The following is a 27,234-nucleotide window of genomic DNA, read 5'->3' on the forward strand; positions in this document are numbered from 1 at the left end:
CTTTTTGTCTGTGCCTCTCTGAGCTTTATTTTGCTCTCTTAACACTAAGACTTGCCTGGTGGCAGTGGTATCTACCCTAACTTTTCTACCGTGATTAAACTATATAAACGTGGTACTGTTTTAGGCTATTATATTAGCCTCGAACTTAAACCCGCCTGACCAAATACCTTTTATTTCGGTTCTGGTTGGGTTTTATCGCCATTTCTTTTTGCTAAAGTCCTTCTTGTGTTTGTTGTGCTTTGTATTGATTGGCTGAGGTGGTTGTCCGGGCCGGACAACCCCCCTGCTGAGTGATTGACAGCCAGGCTGTGTGAATGGGGGATTTTGGCATAAAAGGCAGGACTCTTGAGCTGGAAGTCAGAGTCGCCGCTGGAACTGCAAAGAACCGAAGAGAAACAGAGAAGAAGACGGCAGCTGCAACTCCTGAGTCCCGGTGAAGCCCTGCTGCAGTCCTGAGCTATCTACCCTTCAAAGACAAGAGAAGATCCAATCCGTAGTTTTCTTCCCTTGAGCCTGGTGGGGATAACCAGCTCATCTTCCACATGCAGAGGATCCTCTTCTTGGTAGAAATCGCTGCACAAAGCTGTTGTGGTCCGGATAGCCATCTGAAGAGCCTCTCTTGTTTTAAAGGAGCGCACCTTTCATTCACTGTTGCTTTTGCTGCTGCTGGCTTCACCCCTGGGTAGTGCAGATCGCTCCAGACGTCCTCCTTCTTGTCCCCATGACTGAAGCTTCAGGAACTGTGAGTCTGCAGGAACTACCAGGAACAACTGCCGTGGCACCAGCTCTTCTTCATACGAATAAGGTACTGTGTCCGACTTCGAGGAACTAGGGTGAACCCGTTTCTCCTTACCAAAGGCTTGTCCTTGTCTTTCTTCCCTCTTATAACTTTTGCTTCCCTTTTGACAATATCTAAGTACTCCTGGCAATCCCGAATCGTGAACTGTTCTAACCTTGTGATCCTCGACAACAGGACCCCTGTCCCATTGACACTGGCACAGCCCTATTGACTTTTATCTACGTTTTAGAAAGTGTCTCTTGATTCTATCTGCCTTGACAAAAGTATTGACTATGATTTTTGTCCCCAACTCTCTTGTGTTAATTCATGTGCTAAGTGTGTTCGACTACGGTAACATTTCTTCTTGCGGGTACGCTTCTCTTTCGTAAGACCGAACTGTCATTACTGTCAAAAAGTGATCGCGTAATAACCCCCGGTAATGTCTTTGTTTCACAACTCTTGTCTGTCAAATCCAAAGGTACTTACCTGAAATTGTTCTGCACAAGGGGATTGGTTGTGTGTAGTGTATTTGAAGTGTGGTTTTAATTTAATAGAAGTGAAGTGTTTTGTGGACAGATGGTCTAAAAATAAATGTACTTTTACTTTTTAACCAAAAACCTTGAGTCAGTGTTTGCTTGAGTCACAGTAATTGTAGTCCTTTGTGTAATCTCTACTACTGCTCATTTGCTCTTGAGATAAGTCTGGCCACTCTGCTACTACTACCACTCTAACTGTGTAGTACAGGCTGGTACCAAAAGTGAAATTGTACTACCACCTGTAGTCTTAATCTTGTGTAATGGTCGCTAAGGGCACTGCCCAGGATTCAGCCTAACACACATCAGTATACAGCAAGAACTACGACAAAGATTCTCTGCCTACTTACGCCAGACTACACCTCAACACCTCTGACAGCAGAATTCAATGCAGACCTATGCCATTTCCGGTACTCTGAACACATACCAAGTCTCTAGCACTGATGCCACCTGACTCCTCTCAGCACCCATCCACATACCTGACTGCATGGGTTGCTTCTCTACCGGAGCCTGGCCAGCCCTGCTAAGCCTTTTTTGGTCAACTGCTCGCACACATCCAAATCTTACTCTATGAGCACCAACATTCTGGACTTTGGTCCTCCAAGGGCGTTCCCACCAATACTCACATTGAGACTATAATAATTGTCGAAGGAACTATATAAATGACAAGTAAAATACAATATAAATACCCACAACCTCTGGGACCCTCTTCAGTCTGGCTCCCAACCTTTGCATTCTACAGAGACAGCTCTCCTAAAGGTCAGCAACTTCCTCTCTTCCGCATGTCATGCCAACCGTTCATCTATTTTTATTCTTCTCAACCTCTCTGGTGTCTTTGACTGTTGACCATTCTGACCTTCTCTCTACATTATTTCTCCTTCATATCAGAGATAAGGCCCTTGCTTGGGTTGCTTCAGACCCTGCACCGGACACTTTCAGGTGTCCTGGAACTGCCTTACCTCCTCACTTACTGTTACGGAGAATTCTCAGAAATGTGCTAATTCCCTTCTACCTTAGAGACCCCCAGATCTATTGCTGGACTTTAGGACTTTTAATTTCTAACCTGGTGAGATTGAAACCTTTTTCCCACTCTCTCATTTATTTTCCTGTGATTTGGACTCCGTGTTTCTTTTGAATTTGGATATCCTCACTGGTGACTGTCTACCTGTCAAAAGCAGAGGTTACAGAATGTCAGACCATGTAAGAACCCACATAAAGGAAGAGGTCAAGAAGATGTTTGATCTCGGGGTAATATAACCCTCTACAAGTATATGGGCTAGTCCAGTTGTACTAGTGCCAAAGACAGGTTCCACAGAGTTGAGATTCTGCGTGGACTATAGAGCCCTTAATGCAGTCACTACGACTGATGCCCATCCTTTACCCAGGACAGATGAGCTGGTGGATAGACTTGGTTCAGCCAAGTACCTCGGTACATTTTATCTCACTTCATGTTATTGGCAAATAGCCCTGACAGACCATGCCAAGGAGAAAACTGCATTTTCAACCCCTGGAGGCCTCTACTAGTTTAAGGTTATGCCTTTTGGACTACAAAATGCATCTGCTACCTTCCAAAGGATGGTAAAACATGTTCTGAATGGGATGGAGGACTGCTGCATGGCATACTTGGATGACATTGCAGTGTTCAACCCTACATGGAAGGAATATATTGATCACCTAGGCTATGTATTGCAGGCCCTGGAACAGGCCCATCTGACCATAAAGGCAAGTAAATGTCAAATTGGTCAGAGTACAGTGGTCTACCTTGGACATGAGGTAGGAGGAGGTGAAATAAGGCCAGTGCCTAGCAAAGTACAAGCTGTACAGGACTGGGCCATCCCTACTACTCAAACCCAAGTGAGAGCCTTTTTACGTCCCACTGGGTACTATCGGAACTTCATAGAGAACTATGGGACCAAAGCTTCTCCCTTGAATGTGATCTCCTCACCCCAATTCCCCAAGAAGGTCAGGTAGAATGAGGAGTGCACTAAGGCATACTTAGGAAAGCCTTTGACAAGCTCCAGACTTGAGAGCTCCTGACTACAATTAATCCTGTATTGTACAAACTGATGCTTAAACTACAGGAATAGGTGCAGTTCTGAGTCAACTGGATGAGAAAGGCAGGGAACACCCTATCTGCTTCATCAATAGTAAACTGAAGGACCGAGAAACAAGTTGGGCAACCACAGAACGTGAATGTTTTGCCATTGTGTGGTCTTTGAAGAAGTTTAGACCATATTTGTATGGATCTACCTTTGTAATTCAAACTGACCACCAATCCTTGAGATGGCTAATGCAGATGAAGGGGGAGAATCCTAAATTGTTAAAATGGTCAATCAGCCTACAAGGGTTTGATTTTACCATTGAATCAGGGTGTAATCACCAAACTCCTGATGGTCTCTCCAGAAAGAATGACCAACTGGAGTAAGGAGATTCATCCAGGAGTGGATTAAATCCCCCTGTACCTTAATCTGGGGAGATTACCACAAATACTGCTTAGCACTTTGGTGATAATACAAACTCACATCCTTTCTTCAACAATCTTTTCAATTCAACCACTTTACTTGCATAATTGCACACACATTTTTGATAAAATTCTGTCATTCCTAAAAACGACTTTAACTGCACCTTGTCCTCAGGACTCTTGATATCCTTGATAGCATCCACTAAGCTATCTTTAGGTCTCACTCCCTTTTCAGATATCTCATGACCTAAGTATTCCACTTTGGTAACACCAAATTTGCATTTCTCCTCCCTCAGTACAATGCCATTCTTCTCAAATATTCAAGGATGACATCATGCTCTTCTCCAGATCTCCCGCACACCAGCACATCGTCCTGAAAACAAAACACTCCCCTTTTACCACCAAACAACCTATCCATGACCTTTTGAAAAACTGCTGACGCTGATACGATGCCAAAAGGCATCTACCCAAATGGGAATACCCCTTCATGGGTAATGAATAACATCAACTTGCGACACCCTTCCTCCATCTCCACCTGGTGATACATCGATGCCATATCTAACTTGGAGAACACCTTTCCTTGCCCTATTCTGGACAACATTTCTCCCATGTTCGGGAGCGGGTGTCGGTCATTCAACACACATTTGTTCAATTGTTGTAAATCTACGCACAAACTTAACTGTGCAAAACTTTTCTTAACCACAACGAGGGGAGAAGTCCAGTCCACTCCTCCTGCTCTTTCAATAATTTCAAAATGTAACAACTTATCTAGCTCCATTTTGACCCATCTCTTATGGCTCAGGGCACCGGTCTTAATTTTAACGCAACGGGCATACTTCCCTTTCTCAGGATAATTTGGTGCTGCACACCTTCAATCTTACCAACGCCCTTCCTGAACACCCTCGGGTGCCTCTCCACCGCTCTGCCACCAACCTGTGACACTTGCTCAACCTCATTGGGATCCAACCTTATCCTTAGTTTTCTCTGCTCCCACCACCCTACTAGTGTGAGGCCTTTTTTAGTTACATAGATCTCCCCTTCACACTCGCAACCTTTAAATTCAAACTTTCCTTATGGAATATCCCAATAGATCAATGGCATCTTGATTATACCACCCAGGCCTGATATCGGGCTTCACTAGTTCCCTGTCGTCACCTCTCACATCCCTCTCATACACCTCCCTAGACATCAGGGTAATTTTTGACCCAGTGTCTGCCATCATCCAGACCTCCTTACCATTGACCTTAAACGCTCGCATAAGGATGTTCACATTCATCATCATCCTCACACACCACATTAATGGTATTAACAGTAATATTTTCAATAGGGTAATAGCCATCTTCATCCGATGACTTCCACCCCTCTCCCTCATTGACATACAAAACCCTCCTCTGGTTGAATCGGTAGTTCTTGCAACAGTTGGCAAAGTGTCCCTTTCTCCTGCACTTCGTACATGCCGTTTTCCTCCCAGGACATATCACCGAAGCGGCGAAATGAGTGATGCTAGCCCATCGACAGCACAAGCACTTTTCTCTTTTGCCTCTTTCTCCCTTCTTTTTGCTGGGTTTTAATTCAGTTCCACCACAGGGAATTTGTATCTCTTTTTCTTTCGTTTTCTTCATGTTTTTAGACTCATTCACGTTAAAAACCTCTGGCTTCTTCGCATGACTCTTTTCTGGAAAATGTGGCGAAGCATGCCAACGAATGCTCGGCTCTACGGGCAATGTTCAAGACCTCTTCCAAGGTGGGCTCATCTTTTAGCCACAATTCTTCGCGTATTCGATCTGAACTACAGTGTGTCATAAATTGGTCCTGTAAGTGTTCATCATAAGAATCTTGAAATTTACACGACAATGCCAATTGTTGAAGTGCTGTGACATACTCCTCTACTGACTCTCCAGGCTCTTGCACCCTAATGCGAAAATTGACGCGTTCCAATATTGTGCTTTTTTGGGGATAAAGTGCTAATCTATCTTGGCAAACACACTTTCAAGTTCATTCATGACATCCCTGTCACCATCACTCGGAATCTGCGGCAGTGTCTCAAAAAATCCTCTGCCCCTCGTACCCTAGATGGTACATCATTACGGCAACTTTCCTGCAATTGGAAAATGAGTTTCCACCAGCAGCTTTGAGGTTGTGTAAAAACCCTTTTTTCCATTGTGCCCACTTGATTCTGACCGGTCCTGGGCTGGCCATGAACATAGGTGGTCCACTCACACTAGACATCGCCATCTCAAGTTGGCTGCTCTCTCTTAATCCAGGGTTGCCCTCTGAGCGCTTGCTTTATTCTCTTCTTCGCTTTAGTCCTCTTTCTTCCTTCTGCGCGCTTCCTCGCCTGTTTGCGCGCCTGTTTGCTACACACTTGCTCTGCACTTCCCCTTCTTCACTGCTTGCTCCCTTTGAGCACACTAGCTCTCCGCTCCTCTTTCCCTCCTGACCTCTTTTTCTTTACCCTTCTTGCCAAAAAGGCAGCCTTAACGCTTCTTACAGTCATTTGCTACTGTATTCGCCAGCTTATGCGAATTGCCAAAGGCACAGGAACGGCTCCGGTGGCTCTCAGCTTGGAGATGGTCTGCCTGACGGTAAGCGTTCCTTTTTGTCCATGGAGGGGGTTCACGGAGAAAACACTTGGGATGGGCGGATTTACTTGTGCACTGTCTAACCAGTGTTGGCCGCTACCACGTAAATAAACAGAGCGGCGGTCCCTTCCTACTTCTGGGGCCGTGGCTTCAGTGCTTACAGTCGATGCTGCACCGCGTTGGCTACTACTACGTTGTGAAATTTAGCAGCAGTCCCTTGCAGCCATGTTGCGGCCCCTCCTTTTTTTTAGGCACTGGGGTTCTTACTCAAAATCCTCGTCGCCAAAGTTACCCCAATGACACCAGGGACACTTGCCTTATCTTCGGTCGATTTTTTAAACATAAATAACATCAAAAGACCCCCAGCATCATGGGCACAGCCTCCACAAGACTTGCTGGCCATTTATTTATATTTATATAGCGCACAAGAAGCCCAGGGGCATTGAGGCGCTGTTACTTGCAATAACTTAGTTACATGGTACAGGCATGAAAGCGATTGTTAACACATTATGAATACTACAAGATATCGTACTGTTGTTACAGATATTGCATTGGGACGTATATTACAGCATATATAATAAGTATTCGTGCTGGTGTGTCGGGCCTTATGTGAAGAGGGTAGTTTTCAGAGTTTTGCGGAAGGTGGTGAGGGAGGCCTCACCTCGGATAGTGGGAGGTAGGGCATTCCAGTGAGTGGGCGCTAGATAGGGGAAGCTGGATCTGCCCGCTTTTACTCTTTTTACTAGTGGCACAGAGAGCATGTTGGTGTACGGTGATCTGGTTAGCCTGGTAGTGGAGACGGGGTGGATCCTTTGAGAGAGGTATGCTGGAGCAGTGAGGTGAATGCACTTGTGGGTCAGTGTCAGGGCTTTGAATACGATCCTTTCCTTTATTGGGAGCCAGTGGGCTAGTTTTCTGGCTTCAGAGATGTGTTCTCTTTTAGCAATGCCTTGGGCTGCCCGGAGAGCATTGTTGTGTATTACTTGTAGTCTCTCTAAGTTTTTGTTGGAGGTTCCTAGAAAGAGTATGTTGCAGTAGTCTAGCCTAGAGCCGGTGATGGCTCTGGCTATGTTGGTGCAGTTCTCTTTGGAGAGAAAGGGTCTGACTGCGTTGATAAGTTTGGCATGATATGCAGCTGCTGAGGCTATTGCGCTGACTTGTCTATCCATGGATAGGCTGGAGTCCAGGGAGACTCCCAGAGTTTTGACAGAGTCGGAGACCGGAATTTTAATGGAGTCAATGGTGAAGTGGCTGAATTGGGCATCTAGATTTTTTAGTGTGTCGGGGGAACCTACCAGGTGGAGTTCTGTCTTGTCAGAGTTGAGGCATAGACCGTTGTCTGCCATCCAGGCTTGGATGGTGTTGTAGAGGTTGTTGAGGGTCAGGGAGTCAGTGTCATAGTTCCCTGTGAGAGTGAGGAGGATCTGCGTGTCGTCGGCGTAGTTGGTGTAGGATATGTCCATAGCGTCGAGGATGAGGAAGAGGGGTCGTGTTGTATAGGGTGGGGGAGAGACAGGAGCCTTGGGGTACACCACAAAGTATAATGGTTGGTGATGCGGCGGCTAGGTCAGAGAATACTTGCATGGTTCTGTCTTGTAAGAAAGAGGTGATCCAGGCTGTGGCCTCTGGGGAGCATTTGGCAGTGGAGGAAAGGTGGTGGCATAAGACACTATGATCCACGAGGTCGAAGGCCTCGGATAGGTCAAGGAGTAGGAGAAGTGCTGGTTTACCCAAGTCTCTAGCATCGTCCATCTGGTTTTTCAGGTCAAGTAGGGTGGTTTCGGTCCCGTGTCTGGGGCGGAAGCCAGATTGGCGGAGTCCAAGGAGTTTGTTCTCTTCAATGAAGTGCTGGACCTGCAGGTAGGCTGCTTTGTCCAATATTTTGAGGAGGAATGGGACAGTGGTGATGGGTCTGTAATTGTTGGGTGAGGTGGGATCGAGAGTTGACTTTTTCAAAAGAGGGCGTACCCAAGCTTTCTTGAGGGAGGCGGGGACTTTCCCTGTGGTCAAGGAGGCATTCACAAAGGCTGTTAGAAAGGGAGCTAGCGCTTCCGTGCAGTCTTTGATAATGGAGGCTGGGCATGCATCGCCTTTGCAGTTAGAGGGTTTGATGTTCCTCATTATGTTGATGATGTCTTTTTGCTGAATGGGTTTGAAGGAGAAGGGTAGGGGGGATCCGGGGCAGGTGGTGGGAAGGGGATATGCTTATTGGGTAAGGCTTGTTTAGTGGCTAGTATATTGTTTTTGAGGAGGCTTAATTTGGTTAGCATGGCCATTTGTATTTCATCACACCAGTCTTTGTCTTTGGTGAGATTCTGGGGGGCGGGAGTGGGTGTCTCGAGCTCCCTGAAAATGGCGAAGATTTCTTTTGTGCTAGATTGGGCTTCCGAGATTCTGTATTCAAAGGATTTGGCCTTTGCTTGGGTGATTGCCTTTTTGTATTTGGTGGAAAGGGCTTTAAAGATCATCTTGTCTTTTTCAGAGTGGGACGTTTGCCACTGTGTGAGTGCAGATTTTTTCTCGTTGCGGAGTGTGAGGAGGTCAGGGGTGAACCAAGAGTTGGAGTGGGTAGTGGGTTTGGATTTGCGAGGTTTGAGAGGGGCAATGGAGTTGATAGCTGCTTTAATGGCAACATCATAGGTTGTTGCGAGTGTTTCTGGGTCTGATGAAAAAGGTGGTCTGAAGGCTGGGCCTTGGAGGAAGGGCAGTAGCCTTTCCTTCGTGAGCTGGCGGGAGCTTCTGGCGAGGCAGGGTGGGAGCGGTTGAGGTGAGGGGGCAGCAGGGGAGCTAGTGGTGAGGATGCTAAAGGTGATGATGTGGTGGTCAGACCATGGGGTGGGATTGTTTTCTGTGATGATGAGTGGGCAGTTGTGCTGTGCTATCCAGTCGAGTGTTCTGCCCTGGGTGTGAGTTGGGCTCAGGATGGTGTTCTTGTAGCCTAGAGCATTGAGTGCAGAGTCAAGGGATTTGGCTGCTATGTCCTTGCTATCCCGGAGCCCTAGGTTGACATCCCCAAGGAGAATGGCTTTAGACTGTTTTTTGAGGTTGTCAGAGAGGAGGTGGATGAGAGAGGCTTGAAAGTCTCCTGTTGGGCCTGGAGGGCGGTAGACAGTGTGCACAGTAATGGTGCAGTGGGGAGAGAGGGTTATTTTGACTTGGAGGTAGTCGCTGTTGTTGTTGGTCAGGGATTTCTCTACCTTTCTGATAGAGAGGCAGTCTTTGGCAATAATTGCTACACCTCCACCTTTGGAGAGGCGATCTTGTCTAGTAATGGAGTAGCCAGGGGGTAGGGCGAGGGAGAGCGTGGGGCCGTAGGTCTCATGTAGCCATGTTTCTGAGATCATGAGTAGATGCAAGTCCTGGGAGGTTAGGAGGTAGTGGATGTCTAGAGCGTGGGCATTGATGGACCTAGCGTTAATCATGGCGCATTTCAGGTGGGGTTCAGTAGTGGCTGGGGGGGGGGTTCATGATGAAAGAGGGTGAGGTGCAGGGGGGGCTGTGCTCTGGGTGTTAGGGGAGATACACAACACAGATTTTACACTGGGGGGCTCATTTTCAGAGGTAGTGGACACATGTGGCATAGCATTTGGCACAATAGCATTCAAAATGGTGGTAGAAGAATTGCATACCGCAGGTTTTACACTGAGGGGCTCATTTTCAGAGATGGTGGACACATTTGTAGTCACATTCGTTATGGGGGCAGTACAGTAATACGAAGAGTTAAGTACTTTGTTGGTCGCTGTGATGGTAGTACATGTAGTGGATGCAGGCTTTGAGGTTTTGCGGGGGAGCCTGGCCTTATCAGCAAGTATAGAGGGTTGTACAGTGCGTGAGCATAGCCGTGTATTAAGGGTGCTTGTGGGGATGGGCTGTGAGTTGATATCGGTTTGCAATGTACGTGCGCGCAACCTGATGCGCCTTGAGGTACAGCATTGGATAGGGAGAAGCTTGCAGGGGCGGTGCTTCTTACCTTCTAGGCACGGCATCGGAATTGGGCACACGGCAGACAAGCAGCGAAGAGCTGCAAAGAGCACAGGAGGCCTTTTCTCCTGGCCTTCTCTCGTCGGCTTCGCCTCTCGGCCCACTCCCCCTCCATTTAAAGCAGGAGGCGAGGGGCGGGCGGGCCGACGTAGCAAATCAGGACCTTGGGCTGTGGCGGTGAACTTCGTGGCTCCAGCTGATCCTATTGTTGTAGCTGGAGTCATGGAGATGCAGGCATCCATCTTAGATGGAACTGAGTAGACTGAACACGTGGCCGTGAGCGGGCTGAAGCAGCAGCCTGCTCCGAAAGAAAAGTAAACAGCTGATCTGGATTCCAGCTGGTGGGGGCGGAGAAGTGCTCGCAGCGGAGCTGCAAAGAGCACAGGAGGCCTTTTCTCCTGGCCTTCTCTCGTCGGCTTCGCCTCTCGGCCCACTCCCCCTCCATTTAAAGCAGGAGGCGAGGGGCGGGCGGGCCGACGTAGCAAATCAGGACCTTGGGCTGTGGCGGTGAACTTCGTGGCTCCAGCTGATCCTATTGTTGTAGCTGAGTCATGGAGATGCAGGCATCCATCTTAGATGGAACTGAGTCGGCTGAACACGCGGCCGTGGACGGGCTGGAGCAGCAGCCTGCTCCGAAAGAAAAGTAAACAGCTGATCTGGATTCCAGCTGGTGGGGGCGGAGAAGTGCTCGCAGCGGAGCTGCAAAGAGCACAGGAGGCCTTTTCTCCTGGCCTTCTCTGCCTTCTCCATCAACTGCCCAAACATAGAATCCCATATGTATATAAACAATCAGACATCACATATTAGAACTCGCAATAATGATGTAGCCTGCTGACATCACAACATTCCAGCAAAGGCTAGCATGAACAGATACAGATAACTAGCTAAACACTATACCAGAGTTCAAGAAGGAAAGCAGGTGAAATGGCGAGCAGCGGAGCAGGGTCTGACGAGAAACAGGCTTGAGAGAACAGGGCACCTAGACCCTACAAGGCTGAAGCAGGTGAAAGCGTGATGTGGGAGCCGTGTCTCCAAGAAGCTGAAAGGATTTGTCCAAGGAAGCAATAAAGATGGATAATCTCTCTGAACTGTGTGCCAAGAGGTTGCTCATTTCCCTGGGCCAGCAAGATCGCCAAGGAATGTCTGAGGGGCAGGAGGGGAAAGACCCTGATTTTGGATAAAAGAATTGTGAAGGACGCATCGCTAAAATACAACCAGTGAGTTCAAAGTGATGAGAGAGCCCGGTTTGTAAAGACGCAAATGATTAGAAAGTTACAATGAGAGATACGCGTACTAATCTGTTTCGGCCAAAATGACTGTATCTAAATGAGATACACCACCAAAAGTTCGAAAATAGATACTACTAAATGTCCTACTAACAAAATGTTCGTAGGACATTTTGTAGTATCTATTTGGTGGTGTAGGTCAAAAAACAAAAAAGAAAAGGCTGCGTGGGTGTCTCCCACAACACCCCACTCACTATACTACACGGTATAGTTAGCAGAGGTTGCAGGGGACACCCTGCAGCTGACCCGTCCAAAAGAAAAAGGCTGCAGGGATGTCCCCCGCAACACCTCCCTCACTGTACTATAAAGTATAGTGAGTGGGATTATGCGCGGGACACTCAGCAGCTGAAGCGACCAAAAAAAAAAAGAAAAGGACCCTGTGGTGCTGTTTCCCGATCACGAACGTGAAAGGGAACCGGCGTTGCAGGGACACAGCGCGTTGGAAGGAAATGTAGGTAGGGGTTTGGGGGCGGGGAGGTAGGAAGGGGTTAGGGTTTCTATAGATTTGGGTTTGTTTTACAGTGGATGACCGAATGGGAAATGTACAAACAGTTTTGTATTACATACATTTCTCATGCGTCATTTCCGTCGTGAACTTTTCAGTCGCGGTAAAACAACCCCAAATCTACGAATCAAGACAGGTTGAAAGAAAGCTTCGATTTTTTGGAATCGTGATGAAACAAAGTAACAGTGTGGTCCTGCGGAATGCTGCATTATCGTAAGTCTCTGTAAACAGTGAAAAACTAAACAGGTAATGATGAGGTGAAAAGCAAGTTGTGTAAAGTTAATGAAAGTGGAAGCCGACGGAAAAGTGTACCGAATAAGTATATTGAGTCAATAGTTTGTTGGACAAGAAAGTGAAACTTATCATGGTGCTAAAAAGCATGTTGGAGAAAATACAAAATACAAGAACCAGAAAGCAACAGTGTCGGAGTGGTCAGGCATAGGGATGAGAAAAGCTATGCCGTTTCGAAACTCTTCGACATAAAGCATTTGTGAAAGCAGGAAGTCTGTGGAAGGGTACCCCGAGTATCAAGAAGAAGAAATGATGAAATGGCAATTACTACAAGTAAAAAGTGATAAAGGATTCCTTCAAGGACATTGTTAAACCATGACTGTGTTTTGCTAGAAAGCATTGAATCAGGTGAGGGAAGCCTGATAAAGAGAACATTGTTGGAATAGAAGTGTGTTATACTAGAGAAGATTGAATCAGGTGAGGGAAGCCTGAGAGAGGTATATGAACTACCTTTTTTTATGAACTGTTTGGAAGCCGAAAAGGACAATTATTTAGCAGCCTTTTTGTGAACTGTTTGGAACAAACAGAACTTTGGAGATCCTGAGAAACCTGAGCTTGGGGAAGGGAGCTGAGAAGAGACTCCGTGGTCATCCTGATATTCTTTTGAGACACTTTACCCAATACCCCACACATTGCTAAGGTAGAAATTGAGGACAATCATAGGTTTGACTCAAACAGACTCTTATTTTGACAGACAGACTTTTGGACTATTCTTTCTTTTAATGGTCGAGACTACTTCCATTTAGAAATAGGGCAAGTTAGGCATTCTTCAAACCCCATTTCTATAAATAAGGTTTTTGAAACGTGCATCCTTGTGTCTTTGTCCACGTCTGAGCACCATGTCTTTCTCACAGTATGCATGCAGTGTGTGTGTGTGTGTGTGTGTGTGTGTGCGTTTTTGTGCGTGCATGTAGAAGTGTGTTTCTCTGTGTGTGGGTGTGTGTTTTAGTATGTACAATGTATGGGTGCAGGTGCACAATATGGGTGTATTTGCACTGAGAGTGCATGCTCAGATAAGACTGGCCTCCTCCATTCTAAACTTCAGCAAGGACCTGAAGACCCTAGTCTTCAAACATCTCACCCATCGGGGATTGCTCATCGAACCCTAATTCATCCACTCTGGAGCTTCTTCCCTCCCCAGCTTCCCCACTGCATCCCAGCTCCTCTGCTAGCACTGCCTACTTACTTGCAACCCCCTGGTTGCTTCCCCCTATGTAGAGTCTACGGTTGCTTCCAAGCAAGCTTGGCGCTTTATAAATCTCATATATTCATATACTTACAAAGGGTTTGGACAAAAAGATCGGATCTAAAATGCTGAATGCACGTTGAGTGTGCATTCGGCATAGTAGGTAAGATCTAAGCCCATAATACCGAACAGGGGTGCAGGGGCTGCAGGGGTGTACTCCAAACCTTCAGTTTGGTTTTATGGGCTGCGGGGGTGTCCCCAGCATACATTATAGGCAGTGCGGGAGACAAACAGCCAAAATCCCAAAAGACCGAATTACAAAATGCGGGCTAGTGGGCTCGGTGAATCTGTGATTCAGGCTTTTGGGATACAATATTTTAACCTACATCCACTTACAAAAACTTGCAGGATGCTTACATGCCGTATAGATACAGTGTGAGAGTGTGTGCCAGGGCTTTAAGTGGGCTTGGGCTAGCTGAGGCTCAGTTCCAGCAGCGTTAAAACATATCTCTTGAGTTGGGGTTCTGAATGGGGTGCCTTGACTTGCTTCCTCCAGCCAAATTTCCCTGGTCCGATTTCTCTTTGCCAAATGTCATCGCAAATATGATGATTGACCTGACTGCTCTACCCGGTAGGTGGCGCTTTTACAGATGTTCAGAATCACATGGCATTTGGAGATTGGGTTAATGGGAAACATGGTATCGAGAATGCATTGGTTCATTTCTGCCACATATTACATTGAAGTCTTATCATTAGAGGGATAATCTAAATTAATACAAAGAATCCAAGATTTCTTGCAAAAGAGCTGCGGGATTGGAACATGCTTCGACCTATTTTCCTTTGCTTTCGTTTTAATATTTGAATATTTTTATCATAGTCGATTTTTCACTTCAGAGTAATAATATTATATTTAACCCACCTATTTAAATAGATTTTACTCCCTTTCATGCCAGCTACGAACAATCGACCACATCTCTTAGGCCACTCCTTTATTCTCATTGGTCCCACATCTCCTTTGCCACTCCTTTATTCTCATTGGTCCCACATCTCTTAGGCCACTCCTTTATTTCCATTGGTCCCACATCTCCTTTGCCACTCCTTTATTCTCATTGGTCCCATATCTCTTAGGCCACTCCTTTATGCCCATTGGTCCCACATCTCTTAGGCGACTCCTTTATTCTCATTGGTCCCACATCTCTTAGGCCACTCCTTTATTCTCATTGGTCCCACATCTCCTTTGCCACTCCTTTATTCTCATTGGTCCCACATCTCTTAGGCCACTCCTTTATTCTCATTGGTCCCACATCTCCTTTGCCACTCCTTTATTCTCATTGGTCCCATATCTCTTAGGCCACTCCTTTATGCCCATTGGTCCCACATCTCTTAGGCCACTCCTTTATTCTCATTGGTCCCACATCTCTTAGGCCACTCCTTTATTCTCATTGGTCCCACATCTCCTTTGCCACTCCTTTATTCTCATTGGTCCCGCATCTCGTAGGCCACTCCTTTATTCTCATTGGTCCCACATCTCTTAGGCCACTCCTTTATTCTCATTGGTCCCACATCTCCTTTGCCACTCCTTTATTCTCATTGGTCCCACATCTCTTAGGCCACTCCTTTATTCTCTTTGGTCCCACATCTTCTAATAGTGGAGCTGCCTGGGGTTCACAGTCTACCTTGCCATACACGTCTCAGGTCATGTCCCATGACTGGTTAGCCCCCCAAACCCACGCTATGTGTGTGGATGAATGTGAAGAGTGGGGGTGCGTGTGTAGTGTATGGGCGCATGTTATAGCTGTGGCCAGTGCATGGCTATGCCATGTGCAGTGGGCGGATGTATGTTGCAGTGTGAATGCGTCTGTGGAGTGTGAGGATGCACGTAGTGTGTGGGTGTAAGTTATGGGTGTGGGTAGAGTGTGGTGTGTGGATATGTAAGCTCAGTGATGAGTGTATGTGCAGTATATTTACAGTATGTGTCTATGGAGTGTGTGGGTGATATCTGGAGTGTGAGAGTGCGAGTGGAGTTTGTGCGTCAAAGTTATGGGTGTGGCCAGTGGTAGATATAAGTGCATTGGGTGGATGTATGTGCAGGATATGTGCAGAGTGAATGCCTCTGTGGAGTGCAAGGGTGTGTGTAGTTTGTGGGTGTTTGTGCAAGTTATTGGTGTGGGTGGAGAATATGTGTGGATGAATGTGCAGTATATTTACAGTACGTCTCTGTGGATTGTGTGGATACATTTGGAGTGCGTGAGTGCATGTGGAGTGCGTGAGTGCAGGTTATGGGTTTGGCGGTACTGCATATATGTGCAGTGGGTGGATTTATGTGCAATATATGTGCAGTCAGAATATGCCTCTGGAGTGTTCGTGCAGGATATGGGTGTGGGTAGGGTGTAGTGTGTGCATATATGTGTGCAGGGGGTGTAAGTGAAGTATGTGCGCAGTATGAGTGCGTTTGTGGAATGTGAGGGCTTTGGTGCAGGTTAGGGGTGTGGGTGCAGTATAGTGTGTGGATATGTGTGTGAAGTTGATGCACGTGCAGTATGTGCGCAGTCTGTGTGTGTTTGTGGAATGTGAGGGTGTTGGTGCTGGTTAGGGGTGTGGGTAGAGTGTAGTGTGTGGATTTGTGTGTGCAGCGGCTGTATGTGCAGTATATGCGCAGTCTGAGTGTGTCTGTGCAATGTGAAGGTGTTGGTGCTGGTGAGGGGAGTGGGTAGAGTGTAGTGTGTGGATATGTGTGTGCAGCGGGTGTATGTGCAATATATGCGCAGTCTGAGTGTGTCTGTGCAATGTGAGGGTGTTGGTGCTGGTTAGGGGTGTGGGCAGAGTGTAGTGTGTGGATATGTGTGGGCAGCGGGTGTATGTGCAGCATATGCGCAGTCTGAGTGTGTGTGTGAAATGTGAGGGGGTTGGTGCTGGTTAGTGGTGTGGGCAGAGTGTAGTGTGTGGATATGTGTGTGCAGCGGGTGTATGTGCAGCATATGCGCAGTCTGAGTGTGTCTGTGCAATGTGAGGGTGTTGGTGCTGGTTAGGGGTGTGGGTAGAGTGTAGTGTGTGGATATGTGTGTGCAGTGGGTGTATGTGCAGTATATGCGCAGTCTGGGTGTTTCTGTGGAATGTGAGGGTGTTGGTGCTGGTTAGGGTTGTGGGTAGAGTGCAGTGTGTGGATATGTGTGTGCACCGGGTGTGTGTGCAGTATATGCGCAGTCTGGGTGTGTCTGTGCAATGTGAGGGTGTTGGTGCAGGTTAGGGTTGTGGGTAGAGTGTAGTGCGTGGATATGTGTGCAGCGGGTGTACGTGCAGCATATGCGCAGTCTGAGTGTGTCTGTGCAATGTGAGGGTGTTGGTGCTGGTTAGGGGTGTGGGTAGAGTGTAGTGTGTGGATATGTGTGTGCAGCGGGTGTATGTGCAGCATATGCGCAGTCTGAGTGTGTCTGTGCAATGTGAGGGTGTTGGTGCTGGTTAGGGGTGTGGGCAGAGTGTAGTGTGTGGATATGTGTGTGCAGCGGGTGTATGTGCAGCATATGCACAGTCTGAGTGTGTCTGTGCAATGTGAGGGTGTTGGTGCTGGTTAGGGGTGTGGGCAGAGTGTAGTGTGTGGATATGTGCGTGCAGTGGGTGTATGTGCAGTATATGCACAGTCTGGGTGTTTCTGTGGAATGTGAGGGTGTTGGTGCTGGTTAGGGGTGGGAGTAGAGCGCAGTGTGTGGATATGTGTGTGCACCGGGTGTGTGTGCAGTATATGCGCAGTCTGAGTGTGTCTGTGCAATGTGAGGGTGTTGTTGCAGGTTAGGGTTGTGGGTAGAGTGTAGTGCGTGGATATGTGTGCAGTGGGTGTGCATGCAGCATATGCGCAGTCTGAGTGTGTCTGTGCAATGTGAGGGTGTTGGTGCTGGTTAGGGGTGTGGGTAGAGTGTAGTGTGTGGATATGTGTGTGCAGCGGGTGTATGTGCAGCATATGCACAGTCTGAGTGTGTCTGTGCAATGTGAGGGTGTTGGTGCTGGTTAGGGGTGTGGGTAGAGTGCAGTGTGTGGATATGTGTGTGCAGCGGGTGTATGTGCAGTATATGCACAGTCTGGGTGTTTCTGTGGAATGTGAGGGTGTTGGTGCTGGTTAGGGGTGTGGGTAGAGTGTAGTGTGTGGATATGTGTGTGCAGCAGGTGTATGTGCAGTATATGCGCAGTCTGAGTGTGTCTGTGCAATGTGAAGGTGTTGGTGCTGGTTAGGGGAGTGGGTAGAGTGCAGTTTGTGGATAGGTGTGTGCAGCAGGTGTATGTGCAGTATATGCGCAGTCTGAGTGTGTCTGTGCAATGTGAGGGTGTTGGTGCTGGTTAGGGGTGTGGGCAGAGTGTAGTGTGTGGATATGTGTGGGCAGCGGGTGTATGTGCAGCATATGCGCAGTCTGAGTTTGTGTGTGAAATGTGAGGGGGTTGGTGCTGGTTAGTGGTGTGGGCAGAGTGTAATGTGTGGATATGTGTGTGCAGCGGGTGTATGTGCAGCATATGCACAGTCTGAGTGTGTCTGTGCAATGTGAGGGTGTTGGTGCTGGTTAGGGGTGTGGGTAGAGTGTAGTGTGTGGATATGTGTGTGCAGTGGGTGTATGTGCAGTATATGCGCAGTCTGGGTGTTTCTGTGGAATGTGAGGGTGTTGGTGCTGGTTAGGGGTGTGGGTAGAGTGCAGTGTGTAGATATGTGTGTGCACCGGGTGTGTGTGCAGTATATGCGCAGTCTGGGTGTGTCTGTGCAATGTGAGGATGTTGGTGCAGGTTAGGGTTGTGGGTAGAGTGTAGTACGTGGATATTTGTGCAGCGGGTGTACGTGCAGCATATGCGCAGTCTGAGTGTGTCTGTGCAATGTGAGGGTGTTGGTGCTGGTTAGGGGTATGGGTAGAGTGTAGTGTGTGGATATGTGTGTGCAGCGGGTGTATGTGCAGCATATGTGCAGTCTGCATTGTCTGTACAATGTGAGGATGTTGGTGCTGGTTAGTGGTGTCGGTAGATTGTAGTGTGTGGATATGTGTGTGCAGCGGGTGTATGTGCAGCATATGCGCAGTCTGGGTGTTTCTGTGGAATGTGAGGGTGTTGGTGCTGGTTAGGGGTGGGGGTAGAGTGCAGTGTGTGGATATGTGTGTGCACCGGGTGTGTGTGCAGTATATGCGCAGTCTGGGTGTGTCTATGCAATGTGAGGGTGTTGGTGCAGGTTAGGGTTGTGGGTAGAGTGTAGTGCGTGGATATGTGTGCAGCGGGTGTGCGTGCAGCATATGCGCAGTCTGAGTGTGTCTGTGCAATGTGAGGGTGTGGTGCTGGTTAGGGGTGTGGGTAGAGTGTAGTGTGTGGATATGTGTGTGCAGCGGGTGTATGTGCAGCATATGCGCAGTCTGAGTGTGTCTGTGCAATGTGAGGGTGTTGGTGCAGGTTAGGGTTGTGGGTAGAGTGTAGTGCGTGGATATGTGTGCAGCGGGTGTGCGTGCAGCATATGCGCAGTCTGAGTGTGTCTGTGCAATGTGAGGGTGTTGGTGCAGGTTAGGGTTGTGGGTAGAGTGTAGTGTGTGGATATGTGTGTGTAGCGGGTGTATGTGCAGCATATGCGCAGTCTGAGTGTGTCTGTGCAATGTGAGAGTGTTGGTGTAGGTTAGGGTTGTGGGTAGAGTGTAGTGCGTGGATATGTGTGCAGCGGGTGTATGTGCAGCATATGCGCAGTCTGAGTGTGTCTGTGCAATGTGAGGGTGTTGGTACTGGTTAGGGGCGTGGGTAGAGTGTTGTGTGTGGATATGTGTGTGCAGCGGGTGTATGTGCAGTATATGCGCAGTCTGGGTGTTTCTGTGGAATGTGAGGGTGTTGGTGCTGGTTAGGGGTGTGGGTAGAGTGCAGCGTGTGGATCTGTGTGTGCAGCGGGTGTATGTGTAGCATATGCGCAGTCTGAGTGTGTCTGTGCAATGTGAGGGTGTTGGTGCTGGTTAGGGGTGTGGGTAGAGTGTAGTGTGTGGATATGTGTGTGCAGCGGGTGTATGTGCAGTATATGCGCAGTCTGGGTGTTTCTGTGGAATGTGAGGGTGTTGATGCTGGTTAGGGGTGTGGGTAGAGTGCACTGTGTGGATATGTGTGTGCAGCGGGTGTACGTGCAGTAGATGCTCAATCTGGGTGTGTCTGTACAATGTGAAGTTGTTGGTGCTGGTTAGGGGTGTGGGTAGAGTGCACTGTGTGGATATGTGTGTGCAGCGGGTGTACGTGCAGTATATGCGCAGTCTGGGTGTGTCTGTGGCATGTGAGGGTGTTGGTGCAGGTTAGGGTTGTGGGTAGAGAGTAGTGTGTGCATATGTGTGTGCAGCGGGTGTATGTGCAGTATATGCGCAGTCTGGGTGTTTCTGTGGAATGTGAGGGTGTTGATGCTGGTTAGGGGTGTGGGTAGAGTGCACTGTGTGGATATGTGTGTGCAGCGGGTGTACGTGCAGTAGAAGCTCAATCTGGGTGTTTCTGTACAATGTGAAGTTGTTGGTGCTGGTTAGGGGTGTGGGTAGAGTGCACTGTGTGGATATGTGTGTGTAGCGGATGTACGTGCAGTATATGCGCAGTCTGGGTGTGTCTGTGAAATGTGAGGGGGTTGGTGCTGGTTAGTGGTGTGGGCAGAGTGTAATGTGTGGATATGTGTGTGCAGCGGGTGTATGTGCAGCATATGCACAGTCTGAGTGTGTCTGGGCAATGTGAGGGTGTTGGTGCTGGTTAGGGGTGTGGGTAGAGTGTAGTGTGTGGATATGTGTGTGCAGTGGGTGTATGTGCAGTATATGCGCAGTCTGGGTGTTTCTGTGGAATGTGAGGGTGTTGGTGCTGGTTAGGGGTGTGGGTAGAGTGCAGTGTGTAGATATGTGTGTGCACCGGGTGTGTGTGCAGTATATGCGCAGTCTGGGTGTGTCTGTGCAATGTGAGGATGTTGGTGCAGGTTAGGGTTGTGGGTAGAGTGTAGTACGTGGATATTTGTGCAGCGGGTGTACGTGCAGCATATGCGCAGTCTGAGTGTGTCTGTGCAATGTGAGGGTGTTGGTGCTGGTTAGGGGTATGGGTAGAGTGTAGTGTGTGGATATGTGTGTGCAGCGGGTGTATGTGCAGCATATGCGCAGTCTGCATTGTCTGTACAATGTGAGGATGTTGGTGCTGGTTAGTGGTGTCGGTAGATTGTAGTGTGTGGATATGTGTGTGCAGCGGGTGTATGTGCAGCATATGCGCAGTCTGGGTGTTTCTGTGGAATGTGAGGGTGTTGGTGCTGGTTAGGGGTGGGGGTAGAGTGCAGTGTGTGGATATGTGTGTGCACCGGGTGTGTGTGCAGTATATGCGCAGTCTGGGTGTGTCTGTGCAATGTGAGGGTGTTGGTGCAGGTTAGGGTTGTGGGTAGAGTGTAGTGCGTGGATATGTGTGCAGCGGGTGTGCGTGCAGCATATGCGCAGTCTGAGTGTGTCTGTGCAATGTGAGGGTGTGGTGCTGGTTAGGGGTGTGGGTAGAGTGTAGTGTGTGGATATGTGTGTGCAGCGGGTGTATGTGCAGCATATGCGCAGTCTGAGTGTGTCTGTGCAATGTGAGGGTGTTGGTGCAGGTTAGGGTTGTGGGTAGAGTGTAGTGCGTGGATATGTGTGCAGCGGGTGTGCGTGCAGCATATGCGCAGTCTGAGTGTGTCTGTGCAATGTGAGGGTGTTGGTGCAGGTTAGGGTTGTGGGTAGAGTGTAGTGTGTGGATATGTGTGTGTAGCGGGTGTATGTGCAGCATATGCGCAGTCTGAGTGTGTCTGTGCAATGTGAGAGTGTTGGTGTAGGTTAGGGTTGTGGGTAGAGTGTAGTGCGTGGATATGTGTGCAGCGGGTGTATGTGCAGCATATGCGCAGTCTGAGTGTGTCTGTGCAATGTGAGGGTGTTGGTACTGGTTAGGGGCGTGGGTAGAGTGTTGTGTGTGGATATGTGTGTGCAGCGGGTGCATGTGCAGTATATGCGCAGTCTGGGTGTTTCTGTGGAATGTGAGGGTGTTGGTGCTGGTTAGGGGTGTGGGTAGAGTGCAGCGTGTGGATCTGTGTGTGCAGCGGGTGTATGTGTAGCATATGCGCAGTCTGAGTGTGTCTGTGCAATGTGAGGGTGTTGGTGCTGGTCAGGGGTGTGGGTAGAGTGTAGTGTGTGGATATGTGTGTGCAGCGTGTGTATGTGCAGTATATGCGCAGTCTGGGTGTTTCTGTGGAATGTGAGGGTGTTGATGCTGGTTAGGGGTGTGGGTAGAGTGCACTGTGTGGATATGTGTGTGCAGCGGGTGTACGTGCAGTAGATGCTCAATCTGGGTGTGTCTGTACAATGTGAAGTTGTTGGTGCTGGTTAGGGGTGTGGGTAGAGTGCACTGTGTGGATATGTGTGTGCAGCGGGTGTACGTGCAGTATATGCGCAGTCTGGGTGTGTCTGTGGCATGTGAGGGTGTTGGTGCAGGTTAGGGTTGTGGGTAGAGAGTAGTGTGTGCATATGTGTGTGCAGCGGGTGTATGTGCAGTATATGCGCAGTCTGGGTGTTTCTGTGGAATGTGAGGGTGTTGATGCTGGTTAGGGGTGTGGGTAGAGTGCACTGTGTGGATATGTGTGTGCAGCGGGTGTACGTGCAGTAGAAGCTCAATCTGGGTGTTTCTGTACAATGTGAAGTTGTTGGTGCTGGTTAGGGGTGTGGGTAGAGTGCACTGTGTGGATATGTGTGTGCAGCGGATGTACGTGCAGTATATGCGCAGTCTGGGTGTGTCTGTGGAATGTGAGGGTGTTGGTGCAGGTTAGGGTTGTGGGTAGAGTGTAGTGTGTGGATATGTGTGTGCAGCGGGTGTATGTGCAGTATATGCGCAGTCTGGGTGTTTCTGTGGAATGTGTGGGTGTTGATGCTGGTTAGGGGTGTGGGTAGAGTGCACTGTGTGGATATGTGTGTGCAGCGGGTGTACGTGCAGTATATGCGTAGTCTGGGTGTGTCTGTGGAATGTGAGGGTGTTGGTGCAGGTTAGGGTTGTGGGTAGAGTGTAGTGTGTGGATATGTGTGTGCAGCGGGTGTATGTGCAGTATATGCGCAGTCTGGGTGTGTCTGTGGAATGTGAGGGTGTTGGTGCAGGTTAGGGTTGTGGGTAGAGTGTAGTGTGTGGATATGTGTGTGCAGCGGGTGTATGTGCAGTATATGCGCAGTCTGGGTGTTTCTGTGGAATGTGAGGGTGTTGATGCTGGTTAGGGGTGTGGGTAGAGTGCACTGTGTGGATATGTGTGTGCAGCGGGTGTACGTGCAGTAGATGCTCAATCTGGGTGTGTCTGTACAATGTGAAGTTGTTGGTGCTGGTTAGGGGTGTGGGTAGAGTGCACTGTGTGGATATGTGTGTGCAGCGGGTGTACGTGCAGTATATGCGCAGTCTGGGTGTGTCTGTGGAATGTGAGGGTGTTGGTGCAGGTTAGGGTTGTGGGTAGAGAGTAGTGTGTGCATATGTGTGTGCAGCGGGTGTATGTGCAGTATATGCGCAGTCTGGGTGTTTCTGTGGAATGTGAGGGTGTTGATGCTGGTTAGGGGTGTGGGTAGAGTGCACTGTGTGGATATGTGTGTGCAGCGGGTGTACGTGCAGTAGAAGCTCAATCTGGGTGTTTCTGTACAATGTGAAGTTGTTGGTGCTGGTTAGGGGTGTGGGTAGAGTGCACTGTGTGGATATGTGTGTGCAGCGGGTGTACGTGCAGTATATGCGCAGTCTGGGTGTGTCTGTGGAATGTGAGGGTGTTGGTGCAGGTTAGGGTTGTGGGTAGAGTGTAGTGTGTGCATATGTGTGTGCAGCGGGTGTACGTGCAGTATATGCGCAGTCTGAGTGTGTCTGTGGAATGTGAGGATGTTGATGGTGGTTAGGGGTGTGGGTAGAGTGCACTGTGTGGATATGTGTGTGCAGCGGGTGTATGTGCAGTATGTGCGCAGTCTGGGTGTGTCTGTACAATGTGAGGGTGTTGGTGCAGGTTAGGGGTGTGGGTAGTGTATTGTGTGTGGATGCAGGTGGGCGTGTGAGTCTGAATGCGTTCGCGGGGGTGTGGTGTGCATTTCCATATGCCGGGCGTTTATGGATTCGTGCATTGCGTGCTGATGTCTGTGCACACTGGATGTGCAGGTGGCCCAGATGTATGCTGTTTTTCTGGGTCCTGGCCCTTTAAAGCAGAAGGTAGGGCTGCACTCGTCCTGCCTGGAATTAAGGAACGGTGTTCACCCAGTTTGACCATCAACTGAAAATGCATTTCACGAGATCTGCATTGAGTATAGCCACTCCCCTGAGTGCCCTAATCGCCCGTGGAAGCAGAAGCCGTGCCCCTGGAAGACCACTCCAGCACGTGCAAGGTTTCCCCACCGGGTGGCTCTGTGGGGGGCAGCCCTAGACTCCCCAGCGTGCATGTCATTACCTGCCTTTCTGCAGCGCCTTGGTGTATTCCGCAGCGCTGCTGCTCGTTGGGTTGGATCCCTGTGGCTGTTATTCTCACCCTGCCAATAAAGATTGATTTCAAACGTCCTGATTTATAAGCAAGCCCCTGACACCGCCCCAGGCCCCCTCCCCTCTCCCGTGCAGGGAGAGAGCAAGGATTTCCTAGGCTGCTGCCAAACCTCCGATTTTGTAAACAGGAACTCCCTCGCCAGAGCTCTGAGTCAGCAGATTGTGCGCGTGGCCCTTTCCTCCACATTCACATAATTCAGAATTCCTGTCTGGACTATCCTGGCCCGCAGGGAAGCGTTTAATACTTTGCATCTGTCACTGCTTGAGGAATACCTCCCACATGCTCCCCCCACCACACTGTTGCATATAAGCTGGACCTCAGGTGGCCTTGGGTAGGCCTGCGGGCTGTTGTATCCTGACTTCCCTGCCGATGCGTCGGCGGAAAACAGGATATGAGGGCCTCGGGCTGCAAGGCCCTGCTGTGCAGCTCCGGCGGGAACAGTGAAGACACGGACACATGTGTGTTGCTGTCCTGCCCTGGAACTGCCCACAAGGAGCAGGGGCGGGTCTTTTATTCGTTGCGCCTTACGTCACCGCATAGCGGGACTTAAGGCGAATATAACATTCCTCCTTTTTTCCAACAAAACATTTACCAACAGCATTAACTTTGACAACTGTTTCGGTCAGTGAGTTCGATAGCCTCTCGGGCTGGTCTTCTACCACTCATAGTCTTTGAGTCTGGCTGGGGGCCTGGGTGCAGTTCTTAGATCATACCCCTGGGTACTATTCCCTGACTCCCATTGGGTTGCTCACTTTCATTTTTCGGCTCACCCAACTCTGGTTCACTCTGCGGCTCTTCCACTCTGCCGTCCATGGTCATTTCACCTCCCTGATGGTTGCGCTCCTCTTCTATTTGCTGGTCTTCTTCTTCCGCTGGTTGCGGCTCGCCATCCGTCCATAGGTCTCTTGGTACTGTTTTGAACTAAGACATGTTTCTTGTGACTTGTCTTTGTCCCCTCCTGGCTGTGATCATGGTCCCTTGTCTTTGTGTTATGGTCCATGGGACGGAGTCGCATTGGGTGTCTAGGTTTGACTTGGACGGGCTTCTCACCATTACCACTTGGTCACCAACTCGGTGATGAGACCTCTTGGCGTTCCTCTTACTGTTCATGTGTTCGTTTGCCACGGTCCTTCTTAGTTCGGTGCGTGCCCTGTTACACGTGTCCGTACTCCTGCTCGGGTGATGTGGAATGGATGAGTTGATGATGGTTCCATACATTATGTCCGCCGGAGGTATCCCCGTTGAGCCGTGGGGTGTTACTCTATAATTCCTCAGGAATCTGTATAAGTCCACTCTCCAGGGGCTTGAGTTGACGCGCGACAGACGCAAGACTTTGTTGATTGTTCGCATGAATCGTTCCACGTTGCCGTTGGCCTGCGGCCATCAGGGCATTATGTGATGGTAGTGAATGTTGAGTTTCGGTGAGGTACTTCTTGAATTCCTCTCCTTCGAATGGTGGACCATTGTCACTCTGAATCTGCCTTGGAAGGCCGTGAGTGGCGAACATTTTCTCCATCGTGGGTATGACCACCTCTGCTGCTGTGGAGGTTACGATTTCAACCTCCGGGTACCTGGAGGGGTTGTCGATCGCCCCCAATAGGTATGTTCCCTCCTTTATCTTGCAGAAGTCTACGCTGATGGTGTCCCATCTAGAGGACCCTTGCTCAGCTGATAGTATGGGCTCTGGATTGGGCGGTGCCCCCGTTATTTGGCATGAGATACATGTTGTTATGAGCTGCTCCACTTTTTCATCAATGTGTGGGAACCAGACACAGTGTCTGATCCGGGCCTTAGTCCTTACCATTCCCTGGTGACCTTCGTGCGCCAATGCCACGACTCTGTCCTGCATGCTTGCGGGGATGACGATTCTGGCCCCTCTTAGGATGAGCCCTTCCTCTGTGATCGATAGGTCTTGTCTTACTGAGAAGATTCCAGCGAGGAATTCTTTGGCTTTGGCTGTTCGATTGTGGATATTCCGTAGAAAAGCTTTCCATTCCCCAGAGATGATTGTGTCTTTTATTAGGTCACAGCATTGGTCGGCTTGTGTGGCCTCTACAATGTCTTCAATGCCGATGGCTCTTGGTTTCATTTCGTGGACAACCTGACAGATGTGTTCTTCCGTTTCTTCTACCATGTGTATCTCCCCCGGCGTTGCCGCTCTTGGGTGCTTGGAAAGGAAATCTGCCTGGTTGATATGCCAACTCGAAGTCATATTGTTGTAGGTGTAGTAGCCACTTTCCGATACTTGCTGGGGGGTGTGATGAAGAGCAGAGGAATATGGGGAGAAGTGGTTTATGGTCCGTGTAGGCCTTGAACTTTCGGCCATACAAATATAGATGGAAATGGCGGCAACCCCACAGCACTGCGATCGCTTCCTTTTCGATATGGGGGTACCGTTGCTCAGTCGGTGTCAGGGCGTGAGAGGCATATGCGAACGGCATTGACTCTCCTGTGTTGGCTACTTGTATGAGGATAGCTCCTAGGCCCACTGGGCTGGCATCAACGTACAGTTCGGTCGACTACGTGGGATCATAATATGCCATGGTGGTGTCTGCCGAGAGAGATGCCTTGATCTGTTCGAACGCTTCTTGGCAGGTGGGGCCCCAAACCTGGTAGTGTGGCCAGGTTCGGGATGAACCTTCCGTAGTAGGTTGCCATTCCTAGGAAACTGCGTACCTCCGTTGGTGTGGTGGGAGGCGAGGCAGCCTGGATGTCTGATACTTTTTGGGGATCTGCCGAGATGCCTGCGCTATTGAACGTGTATCCAAAGAAAGAAATCTCTTCCTTTTGGAAATTGCACTTGTCCTTGTGGATTGTTAGACCTGCACTCTCTAGCCTGCTGAGTAGCATGTGGAGCCATCGTATGTGTTCTGCCTTGCTCTCTGCGTGGATGAGAATATCATCACTGATGTTGAGTTCCCCCGGGATGCCACGTATCACCTCCTGGATAGTTTGTTGAAATACTTCGGCCGCAGAGGAGATTCCGAAGCTGAGCCACTTGTATCTGCGTAGGCCTATGTGAGTGGAGAATGTCGTGATGTACCTGGAATCACGGTGAAGTTTCAGTTGGTGATATCCGGCATTGAGGTCGACTTTGGAGAAGATTTTGGATCCTGTAAGGTCTGCTATT

At 49.1% G+C, this 27,234-nt stretch overlaps 1 protein-coding gene across 4 annotated transcripts in view; it reads right to left on the bottom strand.

The window, feature by feature from the left end:
- LOC138498117 (uncharacterized) overlaps positions 1 to 27,234 on the bottom strand; it is a 140,526-nt gene that overhangs the window by 7,128 nt on the left and 106,164 nt on the right. The window contains exon 1 of one of the 4 annotated variants that reach the window (XM_069621977.1): positions 24,015 to 24,119. The exons of the other annotated variants lie outside the window; for them this stretch is intronic. The gene's annotated coding sequence lies outside the window, so the exon portion shown is untranslated. Of the gene's footprint in view, positions 1 to 24,014; positions 24,120 to 27,234 lie in introns of those variants that run through there. 4 annotated transcript variants of the gene reach the window in all.

Source organism: Ambystoma mexicanum, chromosome 5q, assembly GCF_040938575.1.
Source record: "Ambystoma mexicanum isolate Mex_15411 chromosome 5q, UKY_AmexF1_1, whole genome shotgun sequence".
Lineage (NCBI taxonomy): Eukaryota > Metazoa > Chordata > Amphibia > Caudata > Ambystomatidae > Ambystoma > Ambystoma mexicanum.